Source organism: Procambarus clarkii, chromosome 3 (genome assembly GCF_040958095.1).
Source record: "Procambarus clarkii isolate CNS0578487 chromosome 3, FALCON_Pclarkii_2.0, whole genome shotgun sequence".
In the NCBI taxonomy this organism is placed as follows: Eukaryota; Metazoa; Arthropoda; class Malacostraca; order Decapoda; family Cambaridae; genus Procambarus; species Procambarus clarkii.
The window spans coordinates 60,712,595-60,734,475 of NC_091152.1; positions in this window are offsets into that span (position 1 = coordinate 60,712,595).

The window sequence follows — 21,881 nt, forward strand, 5'->3', positions numbered from 1 at the left end:
CCTTTTAATTACTCTATAGGGTCCTCGCCACCTCGGAGCTAGTTTCCTGCTCTGATTGGCGGGCGCAGCCTCATTCACTCTCAATACGAGGCTTCCTTCCTTCAACTCAAGAGGGCGCACTTTCTTGTCATAAAAATGAGCATACCGAGTCCGTGCCTTCTTGGACGCTTCAGCTGCAATATTCCATGCATTTCTCATTTTTCCAAGGACCTCTGAAGGATAGTCCTCCCCGTATGCAACATTATGTCTGTTAAGCAGACCTGACGGGAAATTGCATGAATTACCAGTAAACAAATGAAGTGGTTGGGTGTTAATTGATTGGTGGATGGCAGTATTCAAGGCGAACTGAACATAGGGTAGGTGTTCATCCCAGGTGTTTGCATCATGTTCAGCAAGGATTGCAAGCATATCCTTGACTGAACGATTAGTCCGTTCCGTCATTCCGTTTGCTTGTGGGTGGTAGGCTGTTGTAAAAGCCGAAGTTGTCTCTAAAATCTTACAAACTTCTCTAAATATATTCCCATTGAATTCTTGACCCCGGTCAGAGACTAAAACTTTAGGAGGTCCGAATACAGTAACGAACCTACGCAAGAACGCATCTGCAACCGTACGAGAATCCTTCTGAGGTAATGCAACTAGTGTAGTGTATCTAGACAGATGGTCAACTAGCACCAGCACGTATCTGTTACCCGCATGACTGTGGTGTAAATCAATCAGATCGGCCCCCACACGATCTAACGGTTCACGAATTTCAGGAAATTCCTGAAGTGGGGCTTGTACCTTAAGGGTACCTTTCCTCCTCTGGCAACGAGGGCACGACTTCACGAAATTGATTACCTCAGAAAGTAATCCTGGAAAATAAAATAGAGACTTTGCTTTTAAGTGCGTTTTAAAGATCCCCGGATGCCCTGCAATTTTTGAAGCATGCGCAAGCTTTAACGCTGATGACCGCAACGCGTCCGGAATAACTAGCTGAAATACTGCCCTATCATTCTGGCTATTAACATAATACAGGACGCCCTGTTTCATCTCAAAATCATGAATAGGTAAATTCTTTTTCTTTTTGGGGTATTTTCCTCCCTCTAAATACTCAATAATCTCTTTCCATCTAGGCTCGTTCATCTGGTATTCTCTCATTTTATCTGATGGAATGGTTTCAATGTTTTCATTAATTTGAACTGCCGCTATATTTCTACTTAGCGTATCTGGCACAACATGTGCTGGACCAGGCTTGTACAAGATCTGGAATGAGTGGGCCGAAAGTTCGTGAGACCAGCGTGACACTTTGACCTTAATAATGATGAAAAACACAGCTATAATTAAGTTGAATAATTGGCGTTGTAATATGCACTTTTTTAATTAGCCCAACCTTATAATTGTTTTGTTGCCCAATTTGGGCTTCGACTGCTGTATCTCTCACCTCTTATTTTTGCATTATATGTGTATAACTTATTTCCTTACTCATACCTTGTACGCCTCTGATGATGATGGTGTGTGTGTGTGTGTGTGTGTGTGTGTGTGTGTGTGTGTGTGTGTGTGTGTGTGTGTGTGTGTGTGTGTGTGTGTGTGTATGTGTGTGTGTGTATACTCACCTATTTGTGCTTCCGGGGGTTGTGCTCTGGCTCTTTGGTATCGCAAAGGAATAATCAAATCACAATTAAATAAAATTTACGACATTGCGTTATTTTCGAGCCCCAAATTCTGGCTCATTGCACATATTTAGAGTTTGAAGTTACTACTTTTTATACCGAAAATAGGTAAATTACTGAAAACAGCGATGGGGTCACATTTTGCCCAAACCCTCCCTGCAGTTTCCAAAATATCAGAAATATCAGAAATCTGACTCATGATCGTTATTTTCGATCCAAATTCTGGCTCATTACACATATTTGGAGCTTGAAATTACGACTTTTTATACCGAAAATATGTCAATTACTGAAAACGGCGATGAGTCACATTTTGCCCAAACATCTCTGCAATTTTCAATATAGAAATATCGGAAATCTGACTCATTAGAGTTATTTTCGAGCCGAATTCTGGTTCATTGCACATATTTGGAGTTGTTTGGAGAGAAATTATTACTTTTTATACCGAAAATTGGCCAATTACTGAAAACGACCATGGGTCACATTTTGCCCCCCCCCCCCTCTGCAGTTTTCAAAATATCAGAAATATCGGAAATCGGACCCGTGAGCGTCGGATTATATATCAATAGTTCTACCAAGAACCCTCTCTGTATTTGCTTCAGAAGGAAGTTGAAAAATGAGCAGTTCAAAGTTCAGCTTACAGTTTTATATGACTTGATAATAAGATATGTGTTTCGTTGATCCTGTCACTATTGTCAATGACACCGGTGAAGTAGACAGTAATACGCTGTGACAACCGCATATACGGAGTAAGAGGATGCGGTGAGGTGAGGTGCAGGACCAAGAGACAATCTGCAGTTCTTTAAGTCTTTTTACTAACCAGAACAAGCCGTGTTGGGCGGGGCAGTGTGTGCTGGGTATTCTGTCTTGGTCTTGAAGATGGTTGAGTGAACCTGAGTGTGAGCTGCCTGTTAATTGTTGCTTAAGATTGTTTGATATGCAGTGCTTTGGCAATGTCTAATCTTTTCTTGTTATATCTGGCGATTATTTCGGTGTTGTTGGCTAGCATATCTCTGGTGATGATCTGGTTGTGTGTAGAAATGATAGGTTCTATGATGGAACCTTGTTGTTTGTTTGTGTGTTATCAGGCGCCTTGAAAGAGATATTATTGTCTTGTCAATATATTGAGATCATTGGGGCTGACAGTCCCCAAGTGGGCGTGTGAGGGCATAGGCGACATTCGTCTCTTACGAGGCGTGTTCCTTGGTGTTGCGAGAGTTCGCCATTAGCAAGTTGGCGGTCATCCTGTGTTTGTAGTAGAGTGTCAACTCTATATTCTGGTTGGTGTCAGTAGGAGTTACTGTTCCATAAATAATGTCTTTCAGGACGCTCTGTCTTCCGTTTGGTGTGGAGTGGAAAAGAAATTCCTGTAGAGTGGATTAATAGATGGGGCAGGTACTGGGTCTGTTCCATGAGAGGTATTATGGCTGTGACGCCAGCTGTGAGGGGACAGGTGCAGGCGACATATTGTCGTCGCATGTGTCAACTGCGCTCTCACAGCTCCATGTGGAGGGAGGGTGACGAGGAACTCAGTAGAGTGAGGCAGGACCTATAGTCAATAATGGATACTCTAACGGATATCTCGAAGACATCATAAAAGGGAAGGATCACCGCCATGTTACTTACGATGTAACACTCAACACTACAGTAGCCGCCTGTTAAACTATTCTACAGGAACTACCCTTTTATGGCTCACCAAACGTGTTATTATATATGATAGAAAGGGCTTATAGGTCAATATGTCTGTCATGTAATCATGTCATTACTCCTCACGTTCGTCTTCACTTGAGAAGTGAAGAAAGTGTTTTATATGTCCCAGAAGAACAAGACCAACATGAATTTTCACCAGGAGTTTCAGCAGTTATTTATGACTAAGATTCTTACAGTTAAAGGCGTGGAAGACGTCCTCGCTACAACTATACATTTATAGAGTCCTGCAAAAGTTTTGTCTTGGCCTCTAACTCTGCACTAAATCTAAGAAAATTAAAGAGCTTCCTGGCACTTTTGTTGCCAATTTGCTGAGTTAAAAAGTTAAACATCTTTGGTGTAATTTTATTACATTAAATCTTGAATATATCGCGTGAATAAGACATTTGTCGGAAAATTAAAAGCAACACCAAAAGAAACCATAATTTGCTCTTGATCAAACTATGAGAAACAGATCCAGATGAGGTTGTCTGTAATTTCCCACATGTTACTGATAAGAATATAAAAATGATGACAAAGTCAAATGGTAAAATATTGTCTTCTTCACTTCACGACAATGTGCTTCATAGTGTTGGATCCTCAACTTAGTTGTGTACTAAAGTAACTCTGAGAACGTACACAGAAGCCGGCTACACCTCACGCTGTACACACACCAGCAATGTGAAGGTATTCATCCACGAAGGAATATTAAACCATGCAACAGTCTGGGAAAGGACTGGTGGGTTTACTGCAGTTTACACTAAGGGAATGGAATTGTCAGGAGAAAGCACCAAGCCATTACGACTATATAGCACTTGGAAGCGATCAGAATAATGATTTGGGATGGGACGGGGGGAAGGAATGGTGTCCAACCACTTGGTGGACGGTCGGGGATTGAACGCCGACCTGCATGAAGCGAGACTGTCGCTCTACCGTCCAGCCCACTAGGGAATTAACATATGGATGGGCTTCAATGGTAAGAGCTGCCTTATAGGTATTGGCGGAGTATTGTCGCTGTCTATGTCAACCGTGCCCCTCACACCCGGGACGAGCGGCAAGCAGGTTGACGAGCAGCTCCGTAGAGTAAGGCAGGTCCTGGTCAATACTGGAGTAAGGCAGGTCCTGGTCAATACTGGAGTAAGGCAGGTCCTGGTCAATACTGGAGTAAGGCAGGTCCTGGTCAATACTGGAGTAAGGCAGGTCCTGGTCAATACTGGAGTAAGGCAGGTCCTGGTCAATACTGGAGTAAGGCAGGTCCTGGTCAATACTGGAGTAAGGTAGGTCCTGGTCAATACTGGAGTAAGGCAGGTCCTGGTCAATACTGGAGTAAGGCAGGTCCTGGTCAATACTGGAGTAAGGCAGGTCCTGGTCAATACTGGAGTAAGGCAGGTCCTGGTCAATACTGGAGTAAGGTAGGTCCTGGTCAATACTAGAGTAAGGCAGGTCCTGGTCAATACTGGAGTAAGGCAGGTCCTCGTCAATACTGGAGTAAGGCAGGTCCTGGTCAATACTGGAGTAAGGCAGGTCCTGGTCAATACTGGAGTAAGGCAGGTCCTGGTCAATACTGGAGTAAGGCAGGTCCTGGTCAATACTGGAGTAAGGCAGGTCCTGGTCAATACTGGAGTAAGGCAGGTCCTGGACAATACTGGAGTAAGGCAGGTCCTGGTCAATACTGGAGTAAGGCAGGACCTGGTCAATACTGGAGTAAGGCAGGTCCTGGACAATACTGGAGTAAGGCAGGTCCTGGTCAATACAGGAGTAAGGCAGGTCCTGGTCAATACTGGAGTAAGGCAGGTCCTGGTCAATACTGGAGTAAGGCAGGTCCTGGTCAATACTGGAGTAAGGCAGGTCCTGGTCAATACAGGAGTAAGGCAGGTCCTGGTCAATACTGGAGTAAGGCAGGTCCTGGTCAATACTGGAGTAAGGCAGGTCCTGGTCAATACTGGAGTAAGGCAGGTCCTGGTCAATACTGGAGTAAGGCAGGTCCTGGTCAATACAGGAGTAAGGCAGGTCCTGGTCAATACTGGAGTAAGGCAGGTCCTGGTCAATACTGGAGTAAGGCAGGTCCTGGTCAATACTGGAGTAAGGCAGGTCCTGGTCAATACTGGAGTAAGGCAGGTCCTGGTCAATACTGGAGTAAGGCAGGTCCTGGTCAATACTGGAGTAAGGCAGGTCCTGGTCAATACTGGAGTAAGGCAGGTCCTGGTCAATACTGGAGTAAGGCAGGTCCTGGTCAATACTGGAGTAAGGCAGGTCCTGGTCAATACAGGAGTAAGGCAGGTCCTGGTCAATACTGGAGTAAGGCAGGTCCTGGTCAATACTGGAGTAAGGCAGGTCCTGGTCAATACTGGAGTAAGGCAGGTCCTGGTCAATACTGGAGTAAGGCAGGTCCTGGTCAATACTGGAGTAAGGCAGGTCCTGGTCAATACTGGAGTAAGGCAGGTCCTGGTCAATACTAGAGTAAGGCAGGTCCAGGTCAATACTGGAGTAAGGCAGGTCCTGGTCAATACTGGAGTAAGGCAGGTCCTGGTCAATACTAGAGTAAGGCAGGTCCTGGTCAATACTGGAGTAAGGCAGGTCCTGGTCAATACTGGAGTAAGGCAGGTCCTGGTCAATACTGGAGTAAGGCAGGTCCTGGTCAATACTGGAGTAAGGCAGGTCCTGGTCAATACTGGAGTAAGGCAGGTCCTGGTCAATACTGGAGTAAGGCAGGTCCTGGTCAATACTGGAGTAAGGCAGGTCCTGGTCAATACTGGAGTAAGGCAGGTCCTGGTCAATACTGGAGTAAGGCAGGTCCTGGTCAATACTGGAGTAAGGCAGGCCCTGATCAATACTGGAGTAAGGCAGGCCCTGGTCAATACTGGAGTAAGGCAGGTCCTGGTCAATACTAGAGTAAGGCAGGTCCTGGTCAATACTGGAGTAAGGCAGGTCCTGGTCAATACTAGAGTAAGGCAGGTCCTGGTCAATACTGGAGTAAGGCAGGCCCTGGTCAATACTGGAGTAAGGCAGGTCCTGGTCAATACTGGAGTAATGCAGGTCTTGGTCAATACTGGAGTAAGGCAGGTCCTGGTCAATACTGGAGTAAGGCAGGTCCTGGTCAATACTGGAGTAAGGCAGGTCCTGGTCAATACTGGAGTAAGGCAGGTCCTGGTCAATACTGGAGTAAGGCAGGTCCTGGTCAATACTGGAGTAAGGCAGGTCCTGGTCAATACTGGAGTAAGGCAGGCCCTGATCAATACTGGAGTAAGGCAGGCCCTGGTCAATACTGGAGTAAGGCAGGTCCTGGTCAATACTAGAGTAAGGCAGGTCCTGGTCAATACTGGAGTAAGGCAGGTCCTGGTCAATACTAGAGTAAGGCAGGTCCTGGTCAATACTGGAGTAAGGCAGGCCCTGGTCAATACTGGAGTAAGGCAGGTCCTGGTCAATACTGGAGTAATGCAGGTCTTGGTCAATACTGGAGTAAGGCAGGTCCTGGTCAATACTGGAGTAAGGCAGGTCCTGGTCAATACTGGAGTAAGGCAGGTCCTGGTCAATACTGGAGTAAGGCAGGTCCTGGTCAATACTGGAGTAAGGCAGGTCCTGGTCAATACTGGAGTAAGGCAGGTCCTGGTCAATACTGGAGTAAGGCAGGACCTGGTCAATACTGGAGTAAGGCATGCCCTGGTCAATACTGGAGTAAGGCAGGCCCTGGTCAATACTGGAGTAAGGCAGGTCCTGGTCAATACTGGAGTAAGGCAGGCCCTGGTCAATACTGGAGTAAGGCAGGTCCTGGTCAATACTAGAGTAAGCAGGTCCTGGTCAATACTGGAGTAAGGCAGGTCCTGGTCAATACTGGAGTAAGGCAGGTCCTGGTCAATACTGGAGTAAGGCAGGTCCTCGTCAATACTAGAGTAAGGCAGGTCCTGGTCAATACTGGAGTAAGGCAGGCCCTGGTCAATACTGGAGTAAGGCAGGTCCTGGTCAATACTGGAGTAATGCAGGTCTTGGTCAATACTGGAGTAAGGCAGGTCCTGGTCAATACTGGAGTAAGGCACGTCCTGGTCAATACTGGAGTAAGGCAGGTCCTGGTCAATACTAGAGTAAGGCAGGTCCTGGTCAATACTTGAGTAAGGCAGGTCCTGGTCAATACTGGAGTAAGGCAGGTCCTGGTCAATACTGGAGTAAGGCAGGTCCTGGTCAATACTAGAGTAAGGCAGGCCCTGGTCAATACTGGAGTAAGGCAGGTCCTGGTCAATACTGGAGTAAGGCAGGTCCTGGTCAATACTGGAGTAAGGCAGGTCCTGGTCATTACTGGAGTAAGGCTGGTCCTGGTCAATACTGGAGTAAGGCAGGTCCTGGTCAATACTGGAGTAAGGCAGGTCCTGGTCAATACTGGAGTAAGGCAGGTCCTGGTCAATACTGGAGTAAGGCAGGTCCTGGTCAATACTGGAGTAAGGCAGGTCCTGGTCAATACTGGAGTAAGGCAGGTCCTGGTCAATACTGGCCACCATAAAGGATATATGGAAGAGATCAGAGTAAGGAAGGTGAGCCGTCATGCGACTTCAGACAACAACACACTACAAGTCTCTACTATTAAAATATTCCACAGGAGCGCCGCCTCCCAGACTTACAACACGGAAGAGTGTGTCCTGAAAAACATTTTTGATATCAATATGACCACCTACCAACACCTGCCTGAAAATGTAATTTATGAATATACTTCAAGGGTACGAAAACTGCGAACAGGCTCACGAAGGACCCCTCATGATCCCAAACAAATCCTCTTTGAAGGAGACGAATGTCGTCTATGCCTACACATGCCCACTTGGGGACTCTCAGCCCACAACGATTTCAATATATAGGCAAGACAACAACATCCCCGTTCCAGACGTCTAACAATGCACAAACAGCAAGGACCTATCGAGGAACACACACAGTCGTATCACATAACCAGATCATCACCAGTGATGTCCTGACAAACATCACCAGAATAATCGACATATACAGTGACAACAGAAGACCGAACATTGACGAGGCATAATACATCCAACACAACAAACCGCGCCATCTATCAGCATCAGTTACAGAGCCGTCTATGTGAACACAATGAAACATACAATGTACTGCCCCCCAACCATAATGGAAACACAGGCGACTGGTAAGCTACAATGTGCATATTGTTCCATAAGTGAGGTGGTACACCCTCACCTTATCCCCGACGCCATACAACTGGGGCTAGTTTCACTAAACTCTGCAGGGTGACTGGTCTTTGGCTGGGGGATGGTAATAGGTTGCTCGGGGTCTAGCCCATGCTACTCACTTCTGCATGAAATGGCCGATCAATCAAATTTCCAATCTCATTAAACAAAAGACACCTTGGTCAAATATTACAGGGATGAAGGGCAAGTGGAGAAGTTGGTGAATAGAAGGGAAGGTGGTGAAGGAGAGGGAAGGTGGTGATGGAGAGGGAAGGTGGTGAAGGAGAGGGAAGGTGGTGATGGAGAGGGAAGGTGGTGATGGAGAGGGAAGGTGGTGAAGGAGAGGGAAGGTGGTGAAGGAGAGGGAAGGTGGTGATGGAGAGGGAAGGTGGTGAAGGAGAGGGAAGGTGGTGATGGAGAGGGAAGGTGGTGATGGAGAGGGAAGGTGGTGAAGGAAAGGGAAGGTGGTGATGGAGAGGGAAGGTGGTGATGGAGAGGGAAGGTGGTGAAGGAGAGGGAAGGTGGTGAAGGAGAGGGAAGGTGGTGATGGAGAGGGAAGGTGGTGATGGAGAGGGAAGGTGGTGAAGGAGAGGGAAGGTGGTGAAGGAGAGGGAAGGTGGTGATGGAGAGGGAAGGTGGTGAAGGAGAGGGAAGGTGGTGATGGAGAGGGAAGGTGGTGAAGGAGAGGGAAGGTGGTGATGGAGAGGGAAGGTGGTGAAGGAGAGGGAAGGTGGTGAAGGAGAGGGAAGGTGGTGATGGAGAGGGAAGGTGGTGAAGGAGAGGGAAGGTGGTGAAGGAGAGGGAAGGTGGTGATGGAGAGGGAAGGTGGTGAAGGAGAGGGAAGGTGGTGATGGAGAGGGAAGGTGGTGATGGAGAGGGAAGGTGGTGAAGGAGAGGGAAGGTGGTGATGGAGAGGGAAGGTGGTGAAGGAGAGGGAAGGTGGTGATGGAGAGGGAAGGTGGTGATGGAGAGGGAAGGTGGTGAAGGAGAGGGAAGGTGGTGATGGAGAGGGAAAGTGGTGATGGAGAGGGAAGGTGGTGAAGGAGAGGGAAGGTGGTGAAGGAGAGGGAAGGTGGTGATGGAGAGGGAAGGTGGTGATGGAGAGGGAAGGTGGTGAAGGAGAGGGAAGGTGGTGAAGGAGAGGGAAGGTGGTGATGGAGAGGGAAGGTGGTGAAGGAGAGGGAAGGTAGTGAAGGAGAGGGAAGGTGGTGATGGAGAGGGAAGGTGGTGATGGAGAGGGAAGGTGGTGAAGGAGAGGGAAGGTGGTGATGGAGAGGGAAGGTGGTGAAGGAGAGGGAAGTTAGTGAAGAACAGGGAAGGTGGTAAAGGAGAGGGAAGGTGGTGATGGAGAGGGAAGGTGGTGATGGAGAGGGAAGGTGGTGAAGGAGAGGGAAGGTGGTGATGGAGAGGGTAGGTGGTGAAGGAGAGGGAAGGTGGTGAAGGAGAGGGAAGGTGGTGATAGAGAGGGAAGGTGGTGATGGAGAGGGAAGGTGGTGATTTAGAGGGAAGGTGGTGATGGAGAGGGAAGGTGGTGAAGGAGAGGGAAGGTAGTGAAGGAGAGGGAAGGTGGTGATGGAGAGGGAAGGTGGTGAAGGAGAGGGAAGGTGGTGAAGGAGAGGGAAGGTGGTGATGGAGAGGGAAGGTGGTGATGGAGAGGGAAGGTGGTGAAGGAGAGGGAAGGTGGTGAAGGAGAGGGAAGGTGGTGATGGAGAGGGAAGGTGGTGATGGAGAGGGAAGGTGGTGAAGGAGAGGGAAGGTGGTGAAGGAGAGGGAAGGTGGTGATGGAGAGGGAAGGTGGTGATGGAGAGGGAAGGTGGTGAAGGAGAGGGAAGGTGGTGAAGGAGAGGGAAGGTGGTGATGGAGAGGGAAGGTGGTGATGGAGAGGGAAGGTGGAGATGGAGAGGGAAGGTGGTGAAGGAGAGGGAAGGTGGTGAAGGAGAGGGAATGTGGTGATGGAGAGGGAAGGTAGTGATGGAGAGGGAAGGTGGTGAAGGAGATGGAAGGTGGTGAAGGAGAAGGAAGGTGGTGATGGAGAGGGAAGGTGGTGATGAAGAGGGAAGGTAGTGATGGAGAGGGAAGGTGGTGAAGGAGAGGGAAGGTGGTGAAGGAGAGGGAAGGTGGTGATGGAGAGGGAAGGTGGTGATGGAGAGGGAAGGTGGTGATGGAGAAGGAAGGTGGTGAAGGAGAGGGAAGGTGGTGAAGGAGAGGGAAGGTGGTGATGGAGAGGGAAGGTGGTGATGGAGAGGGAAGGTGGTGAAGGAGAGGGAAGGTGGTGAAGGAGAGGGAAGGTGGTGATGGAGAGGGAAGGTGGTGATGGAGAGGGAAGGTGGTGAAGGAGAGGGAAGGTGGTGAAGGAGAGGGAAGGTGGTGATGGAGAGGGAAGGTGGTGATGGAGAGGGAAGGTGGTGAAGGAGAGGGAAGGTGGTGATGGAGAGGGGAAAGTGGTGATGGAGAGGGAAGGTGGTGATGGAGAGGGAAGGTGGTGAAGGAGAGGGAAGTTGGTGAATGGAAGGGAAGGTGGTGAAGGAGAGGGAAGGTGGTGAAGGACAGGGAAGGTGGTGATGGAGAGGGAAGGTGGTGAAGGAGTGGGAAGGTGGTGAAGGTGGTGATGGAGAGGGAAGGTGGTGAGGGAGAGGGAAGGTGGTGATGGAGAGGGAAGGTGGTGAAGGAGAGGGAAGGTGGTGATGGAGAGGGAAGGTGGTGATGGAGAGGGAAGGTGGTGAAGGTGGTGATGGAGAGGGAAGGTGGTGATGGAGAGGGAAGGTGGTGATGGAGAGGGAAGGTGGTGATGGAGAGGGAAGGTGGTGAGGGAGAGGGAAGGTGGTGAAGGAGAGGGAAGGTGGTGAAAGAGAGGGAAGGTGGTGATGGAGAGGGAAGGTGGTGAAGGAGAGGGAAGGTGGTGAAGGTGGTGATGGAGAGGGAAGGTGGTGATGGAGAGGGAAGGTGGTGAGGGAGACGGAAGGTGGTGATGGAGAGGGAAGGTGGTGAAGGAGAGGGAAGGTGGTGATGGAGAGGGAAGATGGTGATGGAGAGGGAAGGTGGAGATGGAGAGGGAAGGTGGTGATGGAGAGGGAAGGTGGTGATGGATAGGGAAGGTGGTGAAGGAGAGGGAAGGTGGTGATGGAGAGGGAAGGTGGTGATGGAGAAAGAAGGTGGTGATGGAGAGGGAAGGTGGTGATGGAGAGGGGAAAGTGGTGATGGAGAGGGAAGGTGGTGATGGAGAGGGAAGGTGGTGAAGGAGAGGGAAGTTGGTGAATGGAAGGGAAGGTGGTGAAGGAGAGGGAAGGTGGTGAAGGACAGGGAAGGTGGTGATGGAGAGGGAAGGTGGTGAAGGAGTGGGAAGGTGGTGAAGGTGGTGATGGAGAGGGAAGGTGGTGATGGAGAGGGAAGGTGGTGAGGGAGAGGGAAGGTGGTGATGGAGAGGGAAGGTGGTGAAGGAGAGGGAAGGTGGTGAAGGTGGTGATGGAGAGGGAAGGTGGTGATGGAGAGGGAAGGTGGTGAGGGAGAGGGAAGGTGGTGATGGAGAGGGAAGGTGGTGAAGGAGAGGGAAGGTGGTGATGGAGAGGGAAGGTGGTGATGGAGAGGGAAGGTGGTGATGGAGAGGGAAGGTGGTGAAGGTGGTGATGGAGAGGGAAGGTGGTGATGGAGAGGGAAGGTGGTGATGGAGAGGGAAGGTGGTGATGGAGAGGGAAGGTGGTGATGGAGAGGGAAGGTGGTGAGGGAGAGGGAAGGTGGTGAAGGAGTGGGAAGGTGGTGAAAGAGAGGGAAGGTGGTGATGGAGAGGGAAGGTGGTGAAGGAGAGGGAAGGTGGTGAAGGTGGTGATGGAGAGGGAAGGTGGTGATGGAGAGGGAAGGTGGTGAGGGAGAGGGAAGGTGGTGATGGAGAGGGAAGGTGGTGAAGGAGAGGGAAGGTGGTGATGGAGAGGGAAGGTGGTGATGGAGAGGGAAGGTGGAGATGGAGAAAGAAGGTGGTGATGGAGAGGGAAGGTGGTGATGGAGAGGGGAAAGTGGTGATGGAGAGGGAAGGTGGTGATGGAGAGGGAAGGTGGTGAAGGAGAGGGAAGTTGGTGAATGGAAGGGAAGGTGGTGAAGGAGAGGGAAGGTGGTGAAGGACAGGGAAGGTGGTGATGGAGAGGGAAGGTGGTGAAGGAGTGGGAAGGTGGTGAAGGTGGTGATGGAGAGGGAAGGTGGTGATGGAGAGGGAAGGTGGTGAGGGAGAGGGAAGGTGGTGATGGAGAGGGAAGGTGGTGAAGGAGAGGGAAGGTGGTGAAGGTGGTGATGGAGAGGGAAGGTGGTGATGGAGAGGGAAGGTGGTGAGGGAGAGGGAAGGTGGTGATGGAGAGGGAAGGTGGTGAAGGAGAGGGAAGGTGGTGATGGAGAGGGAAGGTGGTGATGGAGAGGGAAGGTGGTGAAGGTGGTGATGGAGAGGGAAGGTGGTGAAGGTGGTGATGGAGAGGGAAGGTGGTGATGGAGAGGGAAGGTGGTGATGGAGAGGGAAGGTGGTGATGGAGAGGGAAGGTGGTGATGGAGAGGGAAGGTGGTGAGGGAGAGGGAAGGTGGTGAAGGAGTGGGAAGGTGGTGAAAGAGAGGGAAGGTGGTGATGGAGAGGGAAGGTGGTGAAGGAGAGGGAAGGTGGTGAAGGTGGTGATGGAGAGGGAAGGTGGTGATGGAGAGGGAAGGTGGTGAGGGAGAGGGAAGGTGGTGATGGAGAGGGAAGGTGGTGAAGGAGAGGGAAGGTGGTGATGGAGAGGGAAGGTGGTGATGGAGAGGGAAGGTGGAGATGGAGAGGGAAGGTGGTGAAGGAGAGGGAAGGTGGTGAAGGAGAGGAAAGGTGGTGATGGAAAGGGAAGGTAGTGATGGAGAGGGAAGGTGGTGAAGGAGATGGAAGGTGGTGAAGGAGAAGGAAGGTGGTGATGGAGAGGGAAGGTGGTGATGGAGAGGGAAGGTGGTGATGGAGAGGGAAGGTGGTGAAGGAGAGGGAAGGTGGTGAAGGAGAGGGAAGGTGGTGATGGAGAGGGAAGGTGGTGATGGAGAGGGAAGGTGGTGATGGAGAGGGAAGGTGGTGAAGGAGAGGGAAGGTGGTGATGGAGAAAGAAGGTGGTGATGGAGAGGGAAGGTGGTGATGGAGAGGGGAAAGTGGTGATGGAGAGGGAAGGTGGTGATGGAGAGGGAAGGTGGTGAAGGAGAGGGAAGTTGGTGAATGGAAGGGAAGGTGGTGAAGGAGAGGGAAGGTGGTGAAGGAGAGGGAAGGTGGTGATGGAGAGGGAAGGTGGTGAAGGAGTGGGAAGGTGGTGAAGGTGGTGATGGAGAGGGAAGGTGGTGATGGAGAGGGAAGGTGGTGAGGGAGAGGGAAGGTGGTGATGGAGAGGGAAGGTGGTGAAGGAGAGGGAAGGTGGTGATGGAGAGGGAAGGTGGTGATGGAGAGGGAAGGTGGTGAGGGAGAGGGAAGGTGGTGATGGAGAGGGAAGGTTGTGAAGGAGAGGGAAGGTGGTGATGGAGAGGGAAGGTGGTGATGGAGAGGGAAGGTGGTGATGGAGAGGGAAGGTGGTGATGGAGAGGGAAGGTGGTGATGGAGAGGGAAGGTGGTGATGGAGAGGGAAGGTGGTGAGGGAGAGGGAAGGTGGTGAAGGAGAGGGAAGGTGGTGAAAGAGAGGGAAGGTGGTGATGGAGAGGGAAGGTGGTGAAGGAGAGGGAAGGTGGTGAAGGTGGTGATGGAGAGGGAAGGTGGTGATGGAGAGGGAAGGTGGTGAGGGAGAGGGAAGGTGGTGATGGAGAGGGAAGGTGGTGAAGGAGAGGGAAGGTGGTGATGGAGAGGGAAGGTGGTGATGGAGAGGGAAGGTGGTGAAGGTAGTGATGGAGAGGGAAGATGGTGAAGGTGGTGATGGAGAGGGAAGGTGGTGAAGGTGGTGATGGAGAGGGAAGGTGGTGAAGGTGGTGATGGAGAGGGAAGGTGGTGATGGAGAGGGAAGGTGGTGAGGGAGAGGGAAGGTGGTGATGGAGAGGGAAGGTGGTGAAGGTGGTGATGGAGAGGGAAGGTGGTGATGGAGAGGGAAGGTGGTGAAGGTGGTGATGGAGAGGGAAGGTGGTGAAGGTGGTGATGGAGAGGGAAGGTGGTGATGGAGAGGGAAGGTGGTGAAGGTGGTGATAGAGAGGGAAGGTGGTGATGGAGAGGGAAGGTGGTGATGGAGAGGGAAGGTGGTGATTTAGAGGGAAGGTGGTGAGGGAGAGGGAAGGTAGTGATGGAGAGGGAAGGTGGTGATGGAGAGGGAAGGTGGTGATGGAGAGGGAAGGTGGTGATGGAGAAGGAAGGTGGTGAGGCAGAGGGAAGGTGGTGATGGAGAAGGAAGGTGGTGATGGAGAGGGAAGGTGGTGATGGAGAGGGAAGGTGGTGAGGGAGAGGGAAGGTGGTGATGGAGAGGGAAGGTGGTGAAGGAGAGGGAAGGTGGTGAAGGAGAAGGAAGGTGGTGAAGGAGAAGGAAGGTGGTGAAGGAGAGGGAAGGAGATGATGGAGAGGGAAGGTGGTGAAGGAGAGGGAAGGTGGTGATGGAGTGGGAAGGTGGTGAAGGAGAGGGAAGGTGGTGATGGAGAGGGAAGGTGGTGATGGAGAGGGAAGGTGGTGATGGAGAGGGAAGGTGGTGAGGGAGAGGGAAGGTGGTGAGGGAGAGGGAAGGTGGTGATGGGGAGGGAAGGTGGTGATGTAGAGGGAAGGTGGTGATGGAGAGGGAAGTTGGTGAGGGAGAGGGAAGGTGGTGATGGAGAGGGAAGGTGGTGAAGGAGAGGGAAGGTGGTGATGGAGAGGGAAGGTGGTGATGGAGAGGGAAGGTGGTGATGGAGAGGGAAGGTGGTGAAGGAGAGGGAAGGTGGTGATGGAGAGGGAAGGTGGTGATGGAGAGGGAAGGTGGTGATGGAGAGGGAAGGTGGTGAGGGAGAGGGAAGGTGGTGAGGGAGAGGGAAGGTGGTGATGGAGAGGGAAGGTGGTGATGGAGAGGGAAGGTGGTGAGGAAGAGGGAAGGTGGTGAGCGAGAGGGAAGGTGGTGATGGAGAGGGAAGGTGGTGATGGAGAGGGAAGGTGGTGATGGAGAGGGAAGGTGGTGATGGAGAGGGAAGGTGGTGATGGAGAGGGAAGGTGGTGAGGGAGAGGGAAAGTGGTGATGGAGAGGGAAGGTGGTGATGGAGAGGGAAGGTGGTGATGGAGAGGGAAGGTGGTGATGGAGAGGGAAGGTGGTGATGGAGAGGGAAGGTAGTGATGGAGAGGGAAGGTGGTGATGGAGAGGGAAGGTGGTGATGGAGAGGGAAGGTGGTGAGGGAGAGGGAAGGTGGTGATGGAGAGGGAAGGTGGTGAAGGAGAGGGAAGGTGGTGATGGAGAGGGAAGGTGGTGAAGGAGAGGGAAGGTGGTGATGGAGAGGGAAGGTGGTGATGGGGAGGGAAGGTGGTGATGGAGAGGCAAGGTGGTGATGGAGAGGGAAGGTGGTGATGGAGAGGGAAGGTGGTGAGGGAGAGGGAAGGTGGTGAAGGAGAGGGAAGGTGGTGAAGGAGAGGGAAGGTGGTGAAGGAGAGGGAAGGTGGTGAAGGAGACGGAAGGTGGTGATGGAGAGGGAAGGTTGTGATAGAGAGGGAAGGTGGTGATGGAGAGGGAAGGTGGTGATGGAGAGGGAAGGTGGTGAGGGAGAGGGAAGGTGGTGATGGAGAGGGAAGGTGGTGATGGGGAGGGAAGGTGGTGATGGAGAGGGAAGGTGGTGAAGGAGAGGGAAGGTGGTGAAGGAGAGGGAAGGTGGTGATGGAGAGGGAAGGTGGTGATGGGGAGGGAAGGTGGTGAAGGTGGTGATGGAGAGGGAAAGTAGTGATGGAGAGGGAAGGTGGTGATGGAGAGGGAAGGTGGTGATGGAGAGGGAAGGTGGTGAGGGAGAGGGAAGGTGGTGATGGAGAGGGAAGGTGGTGAAGGAGAGGGAAGGTGGTGATGGAGAGGGAAGGTTGTGAGGGAGAGGGAAGGTGGTGATGGAGAGGGAAGGTGGTGATGGGGAGGGAAGGTGGTGATGGAGAGGCAAGGTGGTGATGGAGAGGGAAGGTGGTGATGGAGAGGGAAGGTGGTGAGGGAGAGGGAAGGTGGTGAAGGAGTGGGAAGGTGGTGAAGGAGAGGGAAGGTGGTGAAGGAGAGGGAAGGTGGTGAAGGAGACGGAAGGTGGTGATGGAGAGGGAAGGTTATGATGGAGAGGGAAGGTGGTGATGGAGAGGGAAGGTGGTGATGGAGAGGGAAGGTGGTGATGGAGAGGGAAGGTGGTGAAGGTGGTGATGGAGAGGGAAGGTTGTGATGGAGAGGGAAGGTGGTGATGGAGAGGGAAGGTGGTGAGGGAGAGGGAAGGTGGTGATGGAGAGGGAAGGTGGTGATGGAGAGGGAAGGTGGTGAAGGAGAGGGAAGGTGATGAAGGAGAGGGAAGGTGGTGAAGGAGAGGGAAGGTGGTGATGGAGAGGGAAGGTGGTGATGGAGAGGGAAGGTGGTGAAGGAGAGGGAAGGTGGTGAAGGAGAGGGAAGGTGGTGATGGAGAGGGAAGGTGGTGAAGGAGAGGGAAGGTGGTGAAGGAGAGGGAAGGTGGTGATGGAGAGGGAAGGTGGTGATGGAGAGGGAAGGTGGTGAGGGAGAGGGAAGGTGGTGAAGGAGAGGGAAGGTGGTGAAAGAGAGGGAAGGTGGTGATGGAGAGGGAAGGTGGTGATGGAGAGGGAAGGTGGTGATGGAGAGGGAAGGTGGTGAAGGAGAGGGAAGGTGGTGAAGGAGAGGGAAGGTGGTGATGGAGCGGGAAGGTGGTGAAGGAGAGGGAAGGTGGTGAAGGAGAGGGAAGGTGGTGATGGAGAGGGAAGGTGGTGATGTAGAGGGAAGGTGGTGAAGGAGAGGGAAGGTGGTGAAGGAGAGGGAAGGTGGTGATGGAGAGGGAAGGTGGTGATGGAGAGGGAAGGTGGTGAAGGAGAGGGAAGGTGGTGAAGGAGAGGGAAGGTGGTGATGGAGAGGGAAGGTGGTGATGGAGAGGGAAGGTGGTGAAGGAGAGGGAAGGTGGTGAAGGAGAGGGAAGGTGGTGATGGAGAGGGAAGGTGGTGATGGAGAGGGAAGGTGGAGATGGAGAGGGAAGGTGGTGAAGGAGAGGGAAGGTGGTGAAGGAGAGGGAAGGTGGTGATGGAGAGGGAAGGTAGTGATGGAGAGGGAAGGTGGTGAAGGAGATGGAAGGTGGTGAAGGAGAAGGAAGGTGGTGATGGAGAGGGAAGGTGGTGATGGAGAGGGAAGGTGGTGATGGAGAGGGAAGGTGGTGAAGGAGAGGGAAGGTGGTGAAGGAGAGGGAAGGTGGTGATGGAGAGGGAAGGTGGTGATGGAGAGGGAAGGTGGTGATGGAGAGGGAAGGTGGTGAAGGAGAGGGAAGGTGGTGAAGGAGAGGGAAGGTGGTGATGGAGAGGGAAGGTGGTGATGGAGAGGGAAGGTGGTGAAGGAGAGGGAAGGTGGTGAAGGAGAGGGAAGGTGGTGATGGAGAGGGAAGGTGGTGATGGAGAGGGAAGGTGGTGAAGGAGAGGGAAGGTGGTGAAGGAGAGGGAAGGTGGTGAAGGAGAGGGAAGGTGGTGAAGGAGAGGGAAGGTGGTGATGGAGAGGGAAGGTGGTGAGGAGAGGGAAGGTGGTGAATGGAGAGGGAAGGTGGTGATGGAGAGGGAAGGTGGTGAAGGAGAGGGAAGGTGGTGATGGAGAGGGAAGGTGGTGATGGAGAGGGAAGGTGGTGATGGAGAGGGAAGGTGGTGAATGGAGAGGGAAGGTGGTGATGGAGAGGGAAGGTGGTGAATGGAGAGGGAAGGTGGTGAATGGAGAGGGAAGGTGGTGATGGAGAGGGAAGGTGGTGAAGGAGAGGGAAGGTGGTGATGGAGAGGGAAGGTGGTGATGGAGAGGGAAGGTGGTGATGGAGAGGGAAGGTGGTGAAGGAGAGGGAAGGTGGTGATGGAGAGGGAAGGTGGTGATGGAGAGGGAAGGTGGTGAAGGAGAGGGAAGGTGGTGATGGAGAGGGAAGGTGGTGAGGGAGAGGGAAGGTGGTGATGGAGAGGGAAGGTGGTGATGGAGAGGGAAGGTGGTGATGGAGAGGGAAGGTGGTGATGGAGAGGGAAGGTGGTGATGGAGAGGGAAGGTGGTGAGGGAGAGGGAAGGTGGTGAAGGAGAGGAAGGTGGTGAAGGAGAGGGAAGGTGGTGAAGGAGAGGGAAGGTGTGATGGAGAGGGAAGGTGGTGATGGAGAGGGAAGGTGGTGATGGAGAGGGAAGGTGGTGATGGAGAGGGAAGGTGGTGAAGGGAGAGGGAAGGTGGTGAAGGAGAGGGAAGGTGGTGATGGAGAGGGAAGGTGGTGAATGGAGAGGGAAGGTGGTGATGGAGAGGGAAGGTGGTGATGGAGAGGGAAGGTGGTGATGGAGAGGGAAGGTGGTGAATGGAGAGGAAGGTGGTGAATGGAGAGGGAAGGTGGTGGATGGAGAGGGAAGGTGGTGAAGGAGAGGGAAGGTGGTGATGGAGAGGGAAGGTGGTGAGGAGAGGGAAGGTGGTGATGGAGAGGGAAGGTGGTGATGGAGAGGGAAGGTGGTGAGGAGAGGGAAGGTGGTGAAGGAGAGGGAAGGTGGTGAATGGAGAGGGAAGGTGGTGATGGAGAGGGAAGGTGGTGATGGAGAGGGAAGGTGGTGATGGAGAGGGAAGGTGGTGAATGGAGAGGGAAGGTGGTGATGGAGAGGGAAGGTGGTGAGGGAGAGGGAAGGTGGTGAAGGAGAGGGAAGGTGGTGAAGGAGAGGGAAGGTGGTGAAGGAGAGGGAAGGTAGTGATGGAGAGGGAAGGTGGTGAAGGAGAGGGAAGGTGGTGAAGGAGAGGGAAGGTGGTGATGGAGAGGGAAGGTGGTGATGGCGAGGGAAGGTGGTGAAGGAGAGGGAAGGTGGTGATGGAGAGGGAAGGTGGTGATGGAGAGGGAAGGTTGGTGATGGAAGGGGGAAGGTGGTGAAGGAGAGAAGGTGTGAAGGAGAGGGAAGGTGGTGATGGAGAGGGGAAGGTGGTGATGGAGAGGGAAGGTGGTGAAGGAGAGGGAAGGTGGTGAGTGGAGAGGGAAGGTTGTGATGGAGGAGGGAAGGTGGTGATGGAGAGGGAAGGTGTGATAGAGGAGGGAAGGTGGTGATGGAGAGGGAAGGTTGGTGATGGAGAGGAAGGTTGATAGAGAGGGAAGGTGGTGAAGGGAGGGAGGTGGTGATGAGAGGGAAGGTGGTGGAATGGGAGGGAAGGTGGGTGGAAGGAGAGGGAAGGTGGTTAAGGAGAGGAAGGTGGTGACAGGAGAGGGAAGAGGTGGTGATGAGAGAGGGAAGGTGGTGATGGAGAGGGAAGGTGGTGAGGAGAGGGAAGGTGGTGATGGAGAGGGAAGGTGGTGAAGGAGAGGGAAGGTGGTGAAGGTGGTGATGGAGAGGGAAGGTGGTGATGGAGAGGGAAGGTGGTGAGGGAGAGGGAAGGTGGTGATGGAGAGGGAAGGTGGTGAAGGAGAGGGAAGGTGGTGATGGAGAGGGAAGGTGGTGATGAGAGGGAAGGTGGTGAAGTGGTGATGGAGAGGGAAGGTGAGGTGGTGATGGAGAGGGAAGGTGGTGATGGAGAGGGAAGGTGGTGATGGAGAGGGAAGGTGGTGATGGAGAGGGAAGGTGGTGATGGAGAGGGAAGGTGGTGAAGGAGAGGGAAGGTGGTGAGAGAGGGAAGGTGGTGATGGAGAGGGAAGGTGGTGAAGGAGAGGGAAGGTGGTGAAGGTGGTGATGGAGAGGGAAGGTGGTGTGGAGAGGGAAGGTGGTGATGGAGAGGGAAGGTGGTGATGGAGAGGGAAAGGTGGTGAGGAGAGGGAATGTCGGTGATGGAGAGGGAAGGTGGTGATGGAGAGGAAGGTGGCTGATGAGAGAGGAAGTGGTGATGGAGAGGGAAGGTGGTGAATGGAGAGGAAGTGTGGTGAATGGAGAGGGAAGGTGGTGAATGGAACGAGGGAATGGTGGTGAATGGAGAGGGAATGTGTGTGAAGGAGAGGAAGGTGGTGAATGAGAGGGAAGTTGGTGATGGAGAGGAATGGTGGTTGAATGGAGATGGGAAGGTGGTGAAGGCGAGGGAGGTGGTGAATGGAGAGTGCAGGTGGTGAATGGAGAGGGAAGGTGGTGATGTGAGAGGGAAGGTGGTGAATGGAGAGGGAAGGTGTTGAGGAGAGGGAAGGTGGTGGATTAGAGAGGGAAGTTGGTCGGATGGAGAGGGAAGGTGGCTAGATGGAAGGGAAGGTGGTGAAGGGGAAGGATGACTTGGTGGTAATGGAGAGGGCAGGTTGTGATGGAGCGGGAAGGTAGTTGATGGAGCGGAAGGTGGTGAAGGAGAGGGAAGGTGGTGAAGGAGAGGGAAGGTGGTGATGGAGAGGGAAGGTGGTGATGGAGAGGGAAGGTGGTGATGGAGAGGGAAGGTGGTGAAGGAGAGGGAAGGTGGTGAAGGAGAGGGAAGGTGGTGATGGAGAGGGAAGGTGGTGAGGAGAGGGAAGGTGGTGAAGGTGGTGATGGAGAGGGAAGGTGGTGATGGAGAGGGAAGGTGGTGATGGAGAGGGAAGGTGGTGATGGAGAGGGAAGGTGGTGAGGAGAGGGAAGGTGGTGATGGAGAGGGAGGTGGTGAAGGAGAGGGAAGGTGGTGATGGAGAGGGAAGGTGGTGAGGAGAGGGAAGGTGGTGATGGAGAGGGAAGGTGGTGATGGAGAGGGAAGGTGGTGATGGAGAGGGAAGGTGGTGGAGAGGGAAGGTGTGATGGAGAGGGAAGGTGTGAGGGAGGGAGGGAAGGTGGTGAAGAGTGGGAAGGTGGTGATGGAGAGGGAAGGTGGTGAGGAGAGGGAAGGTGGTGAGGAGAGGAAGGTGGTGATGGAGAGGGAAGGTATGATGGAGAGGGAAGGTGGTGATGGAGAGGGAAGGTGGTGATGGAGAGGAAGGTGTGATGGAGAGGGAAGGGGTGAAGGTGGTGATGGAGAGGGAAGGTGGTGATGGAGAGGGAAGGTGGTGATGGAGAGGGAAGGTGGTGGGAGAGGGAAGGTGGTGATGGAGAGGGAAGGTGGTGATGGAGAGGGAAGGTGGTGAAGGAGAGGGAAGGGTGAAGGAGAGGGAAGGTGGTGAAGGAGAGGGAAGGTGGTGATGGAGAGGGAAGGTGGTGATGGAGAGGGAAGGTGGTGGAGAGGGAAGGTGGTGAGGAGAGGGAAGGTGGTGATGGAGAGGGAAGGTGTGAAGGAGAGGGAAGGTGAGGAGAGGAAGGTGGTGATGGAGAGGGAAGGTGGTGAAGGAGAGGGAAGGTGGTGAGGAGAGGGAAGGTGGTGATGGAGAGGGAAGGTGGTGATG